Source organism: Onychomys torridus, chromosome 11 (genome assembly GCF_903995425.1).
Source record: "Onychomys torridus chromosome 11, mOncTor1.1, whole genome shotgun sequence".
Taxonomy (NCBI): Eukaryota; Metazoa; Chordata; class Mammalia; order Rodentia; family Cricetidae; genus Onychomys; species Onychomys torridus.
Genome location: NC_050453.1, coordinates 83,374,821 through 83,387,571, shown reverse-complemented (window position 1 = coordinate 83,387,571; position 12,751 = coordinate 83,374,821). Strand labels below are relative to the sequence as shown.

The 12,751-nt window shown below is 37.3% G+C and overlaps 1 protein-coding gene across 4 annotated transcripts in view; it reads right to left on the bottom strand.

The window, feature by feature from the left end:
- Positions 1-12,751, bottom strand: part of Cdh19 (cadherin 19) — a 126,963-nt gene that overhangs the window by 104,489 nt on the left and 9,723 nt on the right. For 2 of the 4 annotated variants that reach the window (XM_036202392.1, XM_036202395.1), the window contains exon 2: positions 10,933-11,111. The exons of the other annotated variants lie outside the window; for them this stretch is intronic. The gene's annotated coding sequence lies outside the window, so the exon portion shown is untranslated. The remainder of the gene's footprint in view (positions 1-10,932; positions 11,112-12,751) is intronic. 4 annotated transcript variants of the gene reach the window in all.

The window sequence follows — 12,751 nt, the reverse complement described above, 5'->3', positions numbered from 1 at the left end:
ACATATTCAATAAAATCAGAGAAGAAAACTTTCCTAACCTAAATAAAGAAATACCTATGAAAATACAAGAAGCTCACAGAACACCAAATAAGCTGGATCCAAAAAAAAAGTCCCTTGCTACATAACAATCAAAACATTAAACATACAGAACAAAGAAAAATATTAAGAACTACTAAGGAAAAAGACCAAGTAACATATAAAGGCAAACCCATCAGAATAGCATCTGACTTCTCAATAGAGGCTATGAAAGCTAGAAGGTCCTGCACAAATGTTATGCAGGCACTAAGAGACCACAGATGCCAACCCAGACTATTATAATCAGCAAAACTTTCAGTCACCATAGACAGAGTAAACAAAATATTCCATGATAAAACCAGATTTAAACAATACTTGTCCACAAACCCAGCCCTACACAAAGCACTAGAAGGAAAAAATCCAACCTAAAGAAGCTAACCATACCTATGAAAACTCAGCAATACATAATCACACACCAACAAACACCAAAGAAGACCAACACAATATGACCACAAAAATAACAGGAACCAGCAATCACTGGTCATTAACATCCATCAATATCAATGGTCTCAACTCACCTATAAAAAGAGACAGGCTAACAGAATGGATAAGAAAACAGGATCCATCCTTCTACTATATACAAGAAACATACCTTAACTTCAAAGAGAGACACTACCTCAGAGTAAAGGGCTGGGAAAAGGCTTTCCAAGCAAATGGACCTAAGAAACAAGCTGGTATAGCTTTCCTAATATCTAATAAAATAGACTTCAAACTAAAATCAATCAAAAGACATCAGGATAGACATTACATATTTATCACAGGAAAAATACACCAAGATGAAGTCTCGATCCTGAACATTTATGCCCCAAATAAAAAAGACACCCACATTCATAAAAGAAATATTAGTAAAGCTTAAAATGCACATCAAACCCCAAACCACTCTCACCAAAAGACAGATCTACCAGACTGAAACTCAACAAAGAAATAAAAGACCTAACAGATGTTACTACTTAAATGGACTTAATAGATATCCATCCTAACACAAAAGGATATACCTTCTTCTGAGCACCCCATGTAACCTTCTCAAAAATTGACTATACGCTTGGTCACAAAACAAATCTCAACAGATACAGAAACATGGGAATAACCCCCTGTATCTTATCAGACCACCAAGCCTTAAAGTTAGACTTCAACAACAACAACAAAGCCTACAATCTCATGGAAACTGAATAATGCTCACCTGACACATCAATGGGTCAAGGAAGAAATAAAGAAAGAAATTAAAGATTTCCTAGAACTCAATGAAAATGAAAACACAACATACCAAAACTTATGGGACACTATGAAAGCAGTACTAAGAGGAAAATTCATGGCTCTGAATGCACACATAAACAAGATGGAGGAATCTCATACTAATGAATTAACAGCACAACTGAAAGTGCTATAACAAAAAGAAACAAACTCATGCAGGAGAAATAGACTCCAGGAGATAATCAAATTGAGGGCTGAAATCAATGAACTAGAAACCAAGAGAACAATACAAAAAAATCAATGAAACAAAGAGTTGGTACTTTGAAAAAATCAGCAAGATAGAAAAACCCCTAGCCAAATTAACCAAAAGACAAAGAGAGAGGACCCAAATTAACAAAATCAGAAATGAAAATGGAGACATAACAACAGACAACGAGGAAACCCAGAGAGTCATCAGGTCATACTTCAAAAAACTATACTCCACAAAATTGGAAAATCTGGAAGAAATGAATAATTTTCTGGATAGATACCACATACTTAAGTTAAATCAAGACCAGAAAAAAACACTTAAATAGACTAATAAGCCCTAAAGAAATAGAAACAGTCATCAAAAGTCTCTCAACCAAAAAAAGCTCAAGACCAGATGGTTTCAGTGCAGAATTCTACCAGACTTTCAAAGAAGAACTAAAACCAATACTCTTCAAATTATTCCACACAATAGAAACAGAAGGAACACTACCAAACTCTTTCTGTGAAGCTACAATTGCCCTGATACACAAACCAAACAAAGATGAAACAAAGAAAAAGCATTACAGACCAATCTCCCTCATGAACATTGATGCAAAAATAATCAACAAAATATTGGCAAACAGAATCCAAGAATACATCAAAAAATTATCCATCATGACCAAGTAGGTTTCTTCCCAAGGATGCAAGGATGGTTCAACATACAAAAATCTGTCAATGTAATACACCATATAAAGAAACTGAAAAAAAAAAACATGATCATCTCATTAGATTCTGAAAAAGCCTTTGACAAAATCCAACACCACTTCTTGATAAAAGTCTTAGAAATGTAAACATAATAAAGGCAATTTACAGCAAGCCATCAGCCACTATCAAATTAAATAGAGGGAAACTCAAACACATACCACTAAAATCAGGAGCAAAACTAGGCTGTCCACTCTCCTTGTATTTATTAAATATAATTCTAGAAGTTCTAGCTAAACCTTTAAGACAATAAAAAGAGATCTAAGGGATACAAATTGGAAAGGAAGTAGTCAAACTTTTACTATTTGCAGATGATATGATAGTATACATAAGTGACCCCCAAAACTCTACCAGGGAACTCCTACTCCTGATAAACTCCTTCAGTAAACTGGCAGGATACAAGATAAACTCAAAAAAATCAGTAGCTCTCCTATACACAAATGATAAAAGGGCTGAGAAAGAAATCAGAGAAACATCACCCTTTCCAATAGCCACAATATAAAATACCTTGGGATAACACTAACTAAACAATTGAAGGACTTTTTTGAGAAGAACTTTAAATCTCTAAAGAAAGAAATTGAAGAAGATATCAGAAAGTGGAAGGATATCCCATGCTCATGGATAGGTAAGATTAACATAGTAAAAATGGCAATTTTACCAAAAGCAATCTATAGATTCAATGCAATCCCCATCAAAATCCCAACACAATTCTTCAAAGACTTGGAAAGAACAATACTCAACTTCATAGGGAAAAACAAAAGACCCAGGATAGCTAAAAGAATCCTGTATGATAAAGCAACTGCTGGAGGTATCACCATCCCAGACCTCAAGCTCTATTATAGAGCTATAGTAATAAAAACAGCCTGGTACTGGTATAAAAACCGACATATGAACCAATGGAATCGAATTAGAGACCCTGACATTAATCCACACACATATGAAAACCTGATTTTTGACGAAGAAGCCAAAACTATACAATGGAAAAAAGAAAGTATCTTCAACAAATGGTACTGCCATAACTGGATGTCAGTGTGTAAAAGATTACAAATAGATCTATATCTGTTTTCATGCACAAAACTCAAGTCCAAGTGGGTCAAAGAACTCAACATAAATCCTGTTACACTAATCCTAATAGCAAAATACCAAACAATCCAATTACAAATTGGGCTAACGAGCTAAAAAGGGAATTCACAAAACAAGAATCACAAATGGCTGAAAGACATTTAAAGAAATGCTCAACATCCTTAATCATCAGAGAAATGCAAATCAAAACAACTCTGAGATACCACCTTATACCTGTCAGAATGGCTATAATCAAAAACACTAAGGACAGTCAATGTTGGAGAGGATGCAGAGCAAAGGGAACACTCCTCCACTGTACAACTTGTACAATCACTGTGGAAGTCAGTATGATGGATTCTCAGAAAATTGGGAATTGAACTACCTCAAGACCCAGCCATACCATTCTTGGGCATATACCCAAGGAATGCTCAACCATACCACAAAGATACATGCTCAACTATGTTCATAGCAGCATTATTTGTTATAGCCAGAACCTGGATTTGTAGTTAGAGTTTTCCTGCCTGGCCCACAGTCAGGACAAATCTCTCTCACTCGACAGGCCCATAGATGCTCAGACGCAACCAAGTAAATACACAGAAACTTATATTGCTTACAAACTGTATGGCCGTGGCAGGCTTCTTGTTATCTATTTCTTTTATCTTTAATTAACCCATTTCTATTAATCTACATTGTGCCATGTGGCTCATGGCTTACCATTACCTTACATCTTCCTTGTCATGGTGGTGGCTGGCAGTATATCTCCACCCCAGCCTTTACTTCCCAGAATTCTCTTCTCTTTTGTCCCACCTATAATTCCTGCCTGGCCACTGGCCAAATAGCATTTTATTTATACAGAGCAATATCCACAGCACCTGGAAACAACCTAGATGCCCATCAACTGAAGAATGGATTAAGAAGATGTGGTATATACACACAATGGAGTACTACTCAGCAGAGAAAAACTATGACAGCATGAAATTTGCAGGCAAATGGATAGAACTAGAAAAAATCATCCTGAGTGAGATAACCCAAACCCAGAAGGACAAACATGGTATGTAATCACTCATAAATGGATTCTAGATAAAAAGCAAAGAACAATCATACTGTAACCCACAGAACCTTAAGGCTATATATATGGCATGGAAGACCTAGGATGACTGTTGCTTATAATAAGATTTGGCTTTACTCAATTACTGAGCAACCCTCAATGAAACATTACACTATTAAGGACAATGAAACTCCTCATAGGGTTTCTGAGCATTGCGTGTACCCTGTGGCTGCATCTGAAGCCCAACATGGCAGAACCCTATTGGGCCTTCATGAAAAAACTCTCCCCTTCTGATGCCAATGGGGATTGAAAGCCCCATAGGGCAAGCATTAACATAAGCCTAGGAAAAGCAGCCATGTGGTTGGATTCTCCAGAAGGTAATGTATGGTAACTGCTTTTTTCTTTTTTTCTTTTTCTTTTTTTTTTCTTTTTCTTTTTCTTTCTTTTCATGGGAAGATTATTGAGAGGGAGAGAGAAGGGGCAGGGAAGGGAATAGAGACTGGTATCTGGAGATGAGATCGAAGGAAGAGAAAGAGACAGGAGGTGTACAAGACCCCTTTTTATAAGAAATCATAGTGAATGCCCAAGGGGTGCTCTTAGTGGCTGAAGCTGAGGATATATCCTGACAGGACCCTAAGGGCAGGCCAGTACAGATGCTTAAATGCCAACATTCCTCCCTTCTGTTTATTATAAAAAGGTGAGGAGTTAGAAAGGGGTAGCAGGTGAGGTGGGGATGAGGGTGCCATGTTCTCAAGACTGCTTCCTGCTGGTCTGAGAGACGTCAATCATCTTTGGGGGACCAGAGAAATCTGGGATGCTGGCCATGTCCTGGGGTAGCTAGCTGGACACTTCAATGTCCATGCTCTGTGGAACTGTCAGGCTGTTTGAGGTGGATGCTAGTCAACTCCCTGGAGGTCACAAAAGCAATCATCAGTGTTGGATGGAGAGACCCAGCAATTCGTTAGGTGGGAATAAAATAGGGCTCTCATTGGTGGGCCAGGTGCAGGATCCCAGCATGTCTCAGACTGAATTTAATCTCAGCACCAAATGTATTTTTAAACCAGCAGAGAAGGAGTCACACCATACAACAGGGCCTACATGGGAGGTTTATTGAGGGGATGGGAGATAAGGGGCAAAGAAGGGGCATAGAAGAGTACAGAGACAAGTCTCTGGGAACAAAAGTGAAGGAATAGAAAGTGTGGTAAGTGCTTTTTCAAGTATGTTTGAGAAAGTGTCACCCAGACACCTAGGAGATTAAGGATAACACTGAAGATCACTGACCTCTATTTAGTGACAGTAGCAAGCCAGCTAAGCATTTTCATTCTCACAACCCTATTCAAGCTGGAATAGTACCTACTTCTCAGGAGTGGCTCTGTGCAACATTTTTTGGCCTCCTGAAATTCATTTAGCCCCCTTTGAAGATACCTTAAAATTTGTGAGTCTGAATGTAGCCATTATGAGACCATTAGTTCTGCTCCTTGCAAGCTGCCTGTTTTTTTCTTTATGGTTCTTAGTTGTTATTTTGCAGAGCTGCCAGATTAAGTCATGCTGGGATCAAGAATAATGGGCCTCAGCAGTTTGTGTTCCTGGACTTGTGTCCATGCCAATGGATACCCACATGCTCCAGAAGAGAATTTGACATCACTGCTGCTGTTGTTGCTGTTATAACAGAGATGACCACTGCTACTACTGTTTCTGGGATTGCCATTTCATAACTGGTTACTACAGCTAGCACAGCGGAGACTCTGGCAGCAAAAGTAGCTATCACAGTTAATTAATCTTTCATTCTATTGGGCATGACAAATTTAAATCAATAGTTATATACATTTCGATTGACTTTGAAAGTTATAAATTTACAAACTCAAGTTCCATTTTCTCTCAGGCTACCATCTTACAAGGTCTCCAATTTGCAGTAAGCCTTGTTAAGGAAGGTAATGGCTCAGCTGCCTTTAGCTACCGGCTATGGGTGGGTTAAGACTTGTGTTGGCCTTTTCTGTGTCTAACACACAGGTTGCAAGCCCAGCACCACTTAGAGATCTTCGGCAACAATTAACTCTGCAGCTCTCATATGATTGAGCCTATATGATAATGAGTATTCAGAGATGGGTAATACCTGGAGGGGGGCACTCAACAACTCACCTGTGTTGCCTGGAAAGGTGTCTCCATGATGGGTAAGGTGACCTACTGATGTCCCATGCAACCTAAGTCAGAAGCTCATTTTTGTAGTAAAAGTGGGGGCCTGTAGGACCCTGGGCCCCATTTGGGGTAACTATTGCCTTGCTTGCCAACCTTGACCTTGATATGCTCCCTATGCTAATTCCCTGTGAGATTCCACCCTCCTGAATGCTTAAGGGAAGCTCTTTGTCTGTGTATCCAGCATGTTGGGCATTAACAGCTTAGAAACAAAATTGTAAAACATCAGGAATAGGGGTGGGGATTTAGCTCAATGGTAGAGTGCTTGCCTAGCAAACATGAGGCCCAGGGATCAATCCTCAGCTCCAAAAAAACATCAGAAGTGAACTTCTACCCTCCAGGGTTCTCCCATTGTGCTGTAAGCCTGTATTTAAGACCTCCTCCCTCCTTCAATAAATGGCATTTCAGCTTTAAAAAAGAAGAAGAAGAAGAAGAAGAAGAAGAAGAGGAAGAAGAAGAAGAAGAAGAAGAAGAAGAAGAAGAGGGGATCAAGGTCATGATGGGGAAACCCATAGAAACAGCTGGCCAGTGCTAGTTGGAGCTCACTGACTCTGGACTCACAGCTCGGGAACCTGCATGGGACTGAACTAGGCCTGCTGAATATGGGTGACAGTTGTGTGGCTTGATCTGTTTGTGAGGTCCCTGGCAGCAGGGCCAGGACTTATCCCAGGTGCATTAACAGGCTGTTTGGAGCCATTCCCTGTGGTGGGATACCTTGCTCAGCCTTGATACAATGGGGACCGGCTAGGATCTCCTTCAACTTGGTATGCCAGAATTTGTTGACTACCGTGGGAGGCCTTACCCACTCTGAGGAATGGATGGGGGTAGAGTTGGAGGGAGTTGAGGAGGTGGGAGAAGGGGCGGGAGGGGGAACTGGGGTTGATATGTAAAATGAAAAAAAAATTAATAAATAAATATATTTAAAAAAAACATAAGGGTCACTGGGGAAGGGGCTAGGTATAGGGTGGAAAAGTATAACACCATAGATAGTGGATGACTTCAAATAAAACATTTTCAAGATAGAACAGGGCAAGAGTGACTGTTACAGCATGCACACGACCTTCACAAACTTAAGCCAAACAAAAACTCAACATAGGGTGGTGGTAGTGAAGGCATGAAGCCACATTCCAAGATGTGGAGCTATTGGAATGTGGCATCTGCTCTAGGAGAAGGAAACACTTTTCTTTAATGTGTGGTGCTTTATAGGTCAACAAACTCTAGTTCAGGACCCACATTGAAGATTATTTGAACAACATAAATTGGACTCTATGAATTTAAGGAGAGAGGAATCACAGAATTTTAGGGGTATAAAGATTGTATGTAATCTGGAAGGAGTTGTGGATGAGGGGATGAATTTGTTAAAAATATAGTATATAAAATAATCAAACATTAATAAAATAATTGAAAAGGAAACTATGGCATATAAAATAATCAATAATTAATAAAAAAATATTTGAAAAGGAAACCATTTGAATCTCCTAAGAAATATTACTGGACAACTAATTTGATGTCAGATGACAAGTGCCATACTATAACTCATTTCTCCCTGTTCATATCAAAAGTTACTCTATGCTTTTGTGAACATATTTTTAAGCCTAATCTTTGGATTTAAATATAGAAATTAGAGTATTTCTTTATTTTATTGAAGTAGATATTTTTTAAAGAAAATACAGAGTTACAAGTTCTCCTTACAGCCCTAGACTTTCACCAAATATGAGCTGAAATCTTCAGGCCACATGTGTCTATTACCTATGTTTTCTTCAAGGGCTTTAGACTATATGTGCTTTACTTAGAGAACAAACTCAGTTGGATTCCTAATATCTACTTAATTTTCTTGGAACATACCATTACATCACACAACAAAACTTGCCATTTTGAGGAAATGTGAGCAGAAAAGGAGATACATCATTTCCCACCCATTTAGGTATGCTTGATACTTTCACTTTTTATATATTTTTAGTTCTACTAAATTATTTCACTTTCTCTCCTCCATTTTTCATTTTTTTAACCTCACACACTCCCATGTACCTTCCCTCAAACACCTCCCATGCCCTGTGACTCTCAAATTGATGACTTGGTTTTTTTTTTTTTTAGTATTATTGTATATATATATACATATATATATATATATGTATGCATGCATGTATTTATATATAAAATACATATATAAATTCAAAAGAATATATCCTTATTATGGTTTTCCCCCACTCTACTGTTCCCAGCTTCTCCCTGCATCCTCTCCTATCTGTATTCACTCCCTTTCTGTCATTGGAAAACAAGCATTGTTCTAAGAAATATTAATTATATGATATGATGTGATATGCTATAATATGATACAATATAAGAAAAACCAACACAATGAGGTTGGACAAGACACTAAATAGAAGGAAGAGAGCCCAGTAAAGACACAAGAATCAGACCCACTCATTGACATACTTAAGAATCCCATAAAAACCCTAAACTGGAAGCCATCATATATACACATAGAGCTGGTTCAAACCCTACAATATTATTAGTAAAAAGTTTAGATAAAGGAAGAGATAAGCTGCCTCTGAAATGTCTTTGGATTCCTAATCTTATTTTTCATTTCAATTTCATATTTATATATAAGTTAATCATAGTCTGTATTTAATTTTTATTATTATTTGGACTACACTGTTAATTCTCAAAAAAAAGCCTTGAATTCATATAAATTTTTAGAACAGTCTTATTTGGAGGATATGGAAAGACTGTTCGTGTGTCACAATGGATCAAAAACTTCATATCCACCACTGAAAGTGATAAGGTGTGGCAGCACTCAGAGGAGTTATTTTCCCTAGAAGGAGATAATATGAACCACAGATTCAGTGAAAATTTGAGGTTAAATTCTGTCATGGAGGAGGCCAGGAAGGAACTACAGCTAAGAATTGAAAAGAAACCAAAAAGAAATGCTGATTACTGGCTTGCATCCACTGCCTTGATCAGTAGGCTTTCTTGTACAACCCAAGACCAGCTGTCCAGGAGTGGGATTGCCCACAAAGGACTGGACATTTTATTATCAAACATTATGTGAGAAATATGCCCCACCGACCAATGTAACTCTCAGTTTTTCACTGAGGTTCCCTCTTCTCAATTCACTCAATTTTTATCATACACAGACATTAGCCAACACAGTCATTTATTTCTTTTAGAGATTTTAAGTGTAATCTCCATCAAACAAAAAAATTTAATGTACAGTGTATATGTACAGCCTTAATCACTGATTTCAATTGTATGTAATTACACATGTGCCCTACACATGAAGTTAATGAAAATAAGGCTTTATATCTCTATCACCATTTACTACTAAATGGAGATGTTCAAGTGAGTTCTTTTGTGCACTTGATGAAAACTAAATTCATCCATGAAGAAAAACCTCAATAGTGAAAAAGTTCCTACCATACTGCCTTCCCTGGTCCTGTGTTGTACATGAAAGCACCTGAACAGACAACAGAGAACAATGCAGGAAGCAGCACTCCTCCACACTCTTTCAAATTCAGACCCATGCAGACCCTGTACATGCTATTAGAGTTTTTTTGAGTTCATATGAGTTTTGATTATGTTACTTTAGAGGGCCTTTTTTTCTTGGTGTCCTCCATCCTTTCTGACTCTTACAGTCTATTTGCCTCTTTTTCTCTGGAGTTCCCTGAGCCATAAGAGGAGGGATTTGAAAGAGACATCCCATTTAGAGCTGTGTGTTCCAAGGTCTCTCACTTTCTATAGAAGGTCTGGCTGTGGTTCTCTGTAACTTTTTCCTATCTGCTGTAAGAGGGGGTGTCTCTGATGATGACAGAAAAGGGCACTGGTCTATGACTATAGCTGAAAGTTCTTAGGTGTCATTTTATTGCTATGTGGGTTTTGCTTGTTTGATGATTGTTCTCTTTTTCTTTTCTTTCTTTTGAGCAGATTTTTTGGTTTTACCCTATGTGCCTGGGCTATCTAGTCTCTGGTTATTTTTCACCTAAGCAGTGTCAGATATGGGGTATATATTGTAGAGTGGGCCTTAAGTCAAAGCAGAGATTGGCTAGTTACTCCCATAAACTTTATGACACCATTGCCCTAGCATATCTTTCAGGAAGGACACTATTGTGGATCAAGGATTTGTGGCCAGCTTGGTGCTTACATTTCTCTTCTGGTAGCTGGTAGAGTAACTTCATTAACAAAGACACTGGAAAAAAAGAGTGAAATATTTTTTTTCCATACTGGGCTGAAAAGTAAGTATAAACAAAATACTTTGGTCATGGTGTTTTATCATAGTAATATAAATCTAAGGAGGATAAGTGAGCCACCTTGCTCATTATATAGCACAGTTTTTAAAAGCTAGCCCTAATTGAATAAAACAAAATGTAAGTTACCTGATTTGGAGTCTGCTTTCCTCTGCGTGAGGAAACTGATGCAAACTTACTAGTATCCTTTCTTCTTTCTCTCACACTAAACTCTAGTTTGTCTTCCTTGGGAAATCCTCTGTTTTCCTTGGTTCTTTAAGGTATCTATCCTATTTGGTTATGTAGATTGTATCACACATATAGGAAACCTGAAACCCAATATTAAGAGAAAGCATACAACATTTGTCTTTTGTTGTCTGGGTTACATCACTCAGTATGACTCTATTTTCTAACTGCACACATTTACCTGAACACTGCAAAGCATCATTTTTGTCATGAAATTAATAATAGTTCATTGTGAAAATGAGCAATATTTTTATTATTCATTAATCAGATAATGGACTTCAAGGCTGTTTCCAATTTCCAACTGTTATAACTAAGAAAGCAATGAACATGGAGAAGTCAAGGTGGTGCCTAAATAGAAACTTCACCCTAATGACTAGCATTCATGTTGCTGGAAGGTATTCTGCACACTGTTAGAAGATAATTGTCATCATTAATATGGCCTAGATATAAATGCTTACATATATGTGTATACATATATATATTTAAAAGGCACTTGCCTCAACTCTAAGAAATCATTGTATCTCACCTTAGTAGTAATAGTAATGCCCATATAGGTGAAGAAACATCATAAAACTAGTATGTTTTATAAGTTGGACTTTATTGTATTTTCTTCAGTTTAAAATAGTATGAAGAATGTGGTAAATGTATCAGTCTTTAAGTTTAAAAAATTAAGAGCTTTGTTAGCTAAATCCTTGAATTTCTGTGCTTGCATACACATCTCAATGTAAGAATCTCTGAGAAAGCCAGGGCAAATTTCTGTTCTCTGGCTTCTTCTGAATTAGATACTTTAAAACAAGTGACAAATGTTAATCTCAGGAAATAGTCTGATTATCATGGTCGATGTGGACTTACCCCAGCCATCTTGACTGTGGTACACAGTTGACACTGCTAGCAACTGTGAGAAAGCAGCCCTTGCATCATGGGCACTGTTTCTCAAATTGTTGTTGTTTTATTTTATAAGTGGACACAAGGGACATGCTGAATTCAAATGGGTTGAATTAGCCATTAACTAATTGGTGTTATTTAAGACAAGTACATTAAATTTTTATTCTTGAGTGGGTAAAGAAACAATTTCCTCAAAGAAATCACTTATAATGTTTTTAAAAGGGGAAGATAAAATATATATGCAGTTGTTGGGCATGGTTTATTTTAATTGAAATATTTACTAGTTTTCTTTTTAATTTGCTGTAACAGGAAGACTGAGGATGGAGATGAGAGAAAGTAATAAGACCTAAGATAAAAATACACACTGCACCCGGGCAGCAGTGGTGAATGCCTTTAATCCCTGCACTCATGAAGCATACCCAGGAGGATCTCTGTGTGTACAAGGCCAGCCTGGTCTACAGAGTGAGTTACAGAACAGGCATAAAAAATACACGGAGAAACCCTGTCTTGAAAAACCGAAAAAAAAAATGCAATAGTACCATTTATGCCATTGAAAATTGAAAACAAGCTTGAAGTTAGACCCAAATATTTGTATAAACATATATAACTTACTAACTGGTAATAGTTATCTAAAAGTTTAAGCTTTTATAAAGTATTTAGCCTGTTCTACTCAAAATATGAATGTAAAAAATGAAATAAAGCATAAATAAAAAGAATTATCTCATAATTTCCAATAAATCTTTTCTCTTCCTTATGGGGTTTGGAAATGAACACAGGACATCAAGCAAAGTGGAAAAAGGATAACAAACAAAGAATTGCTAAAGGCATTGTAATTTCT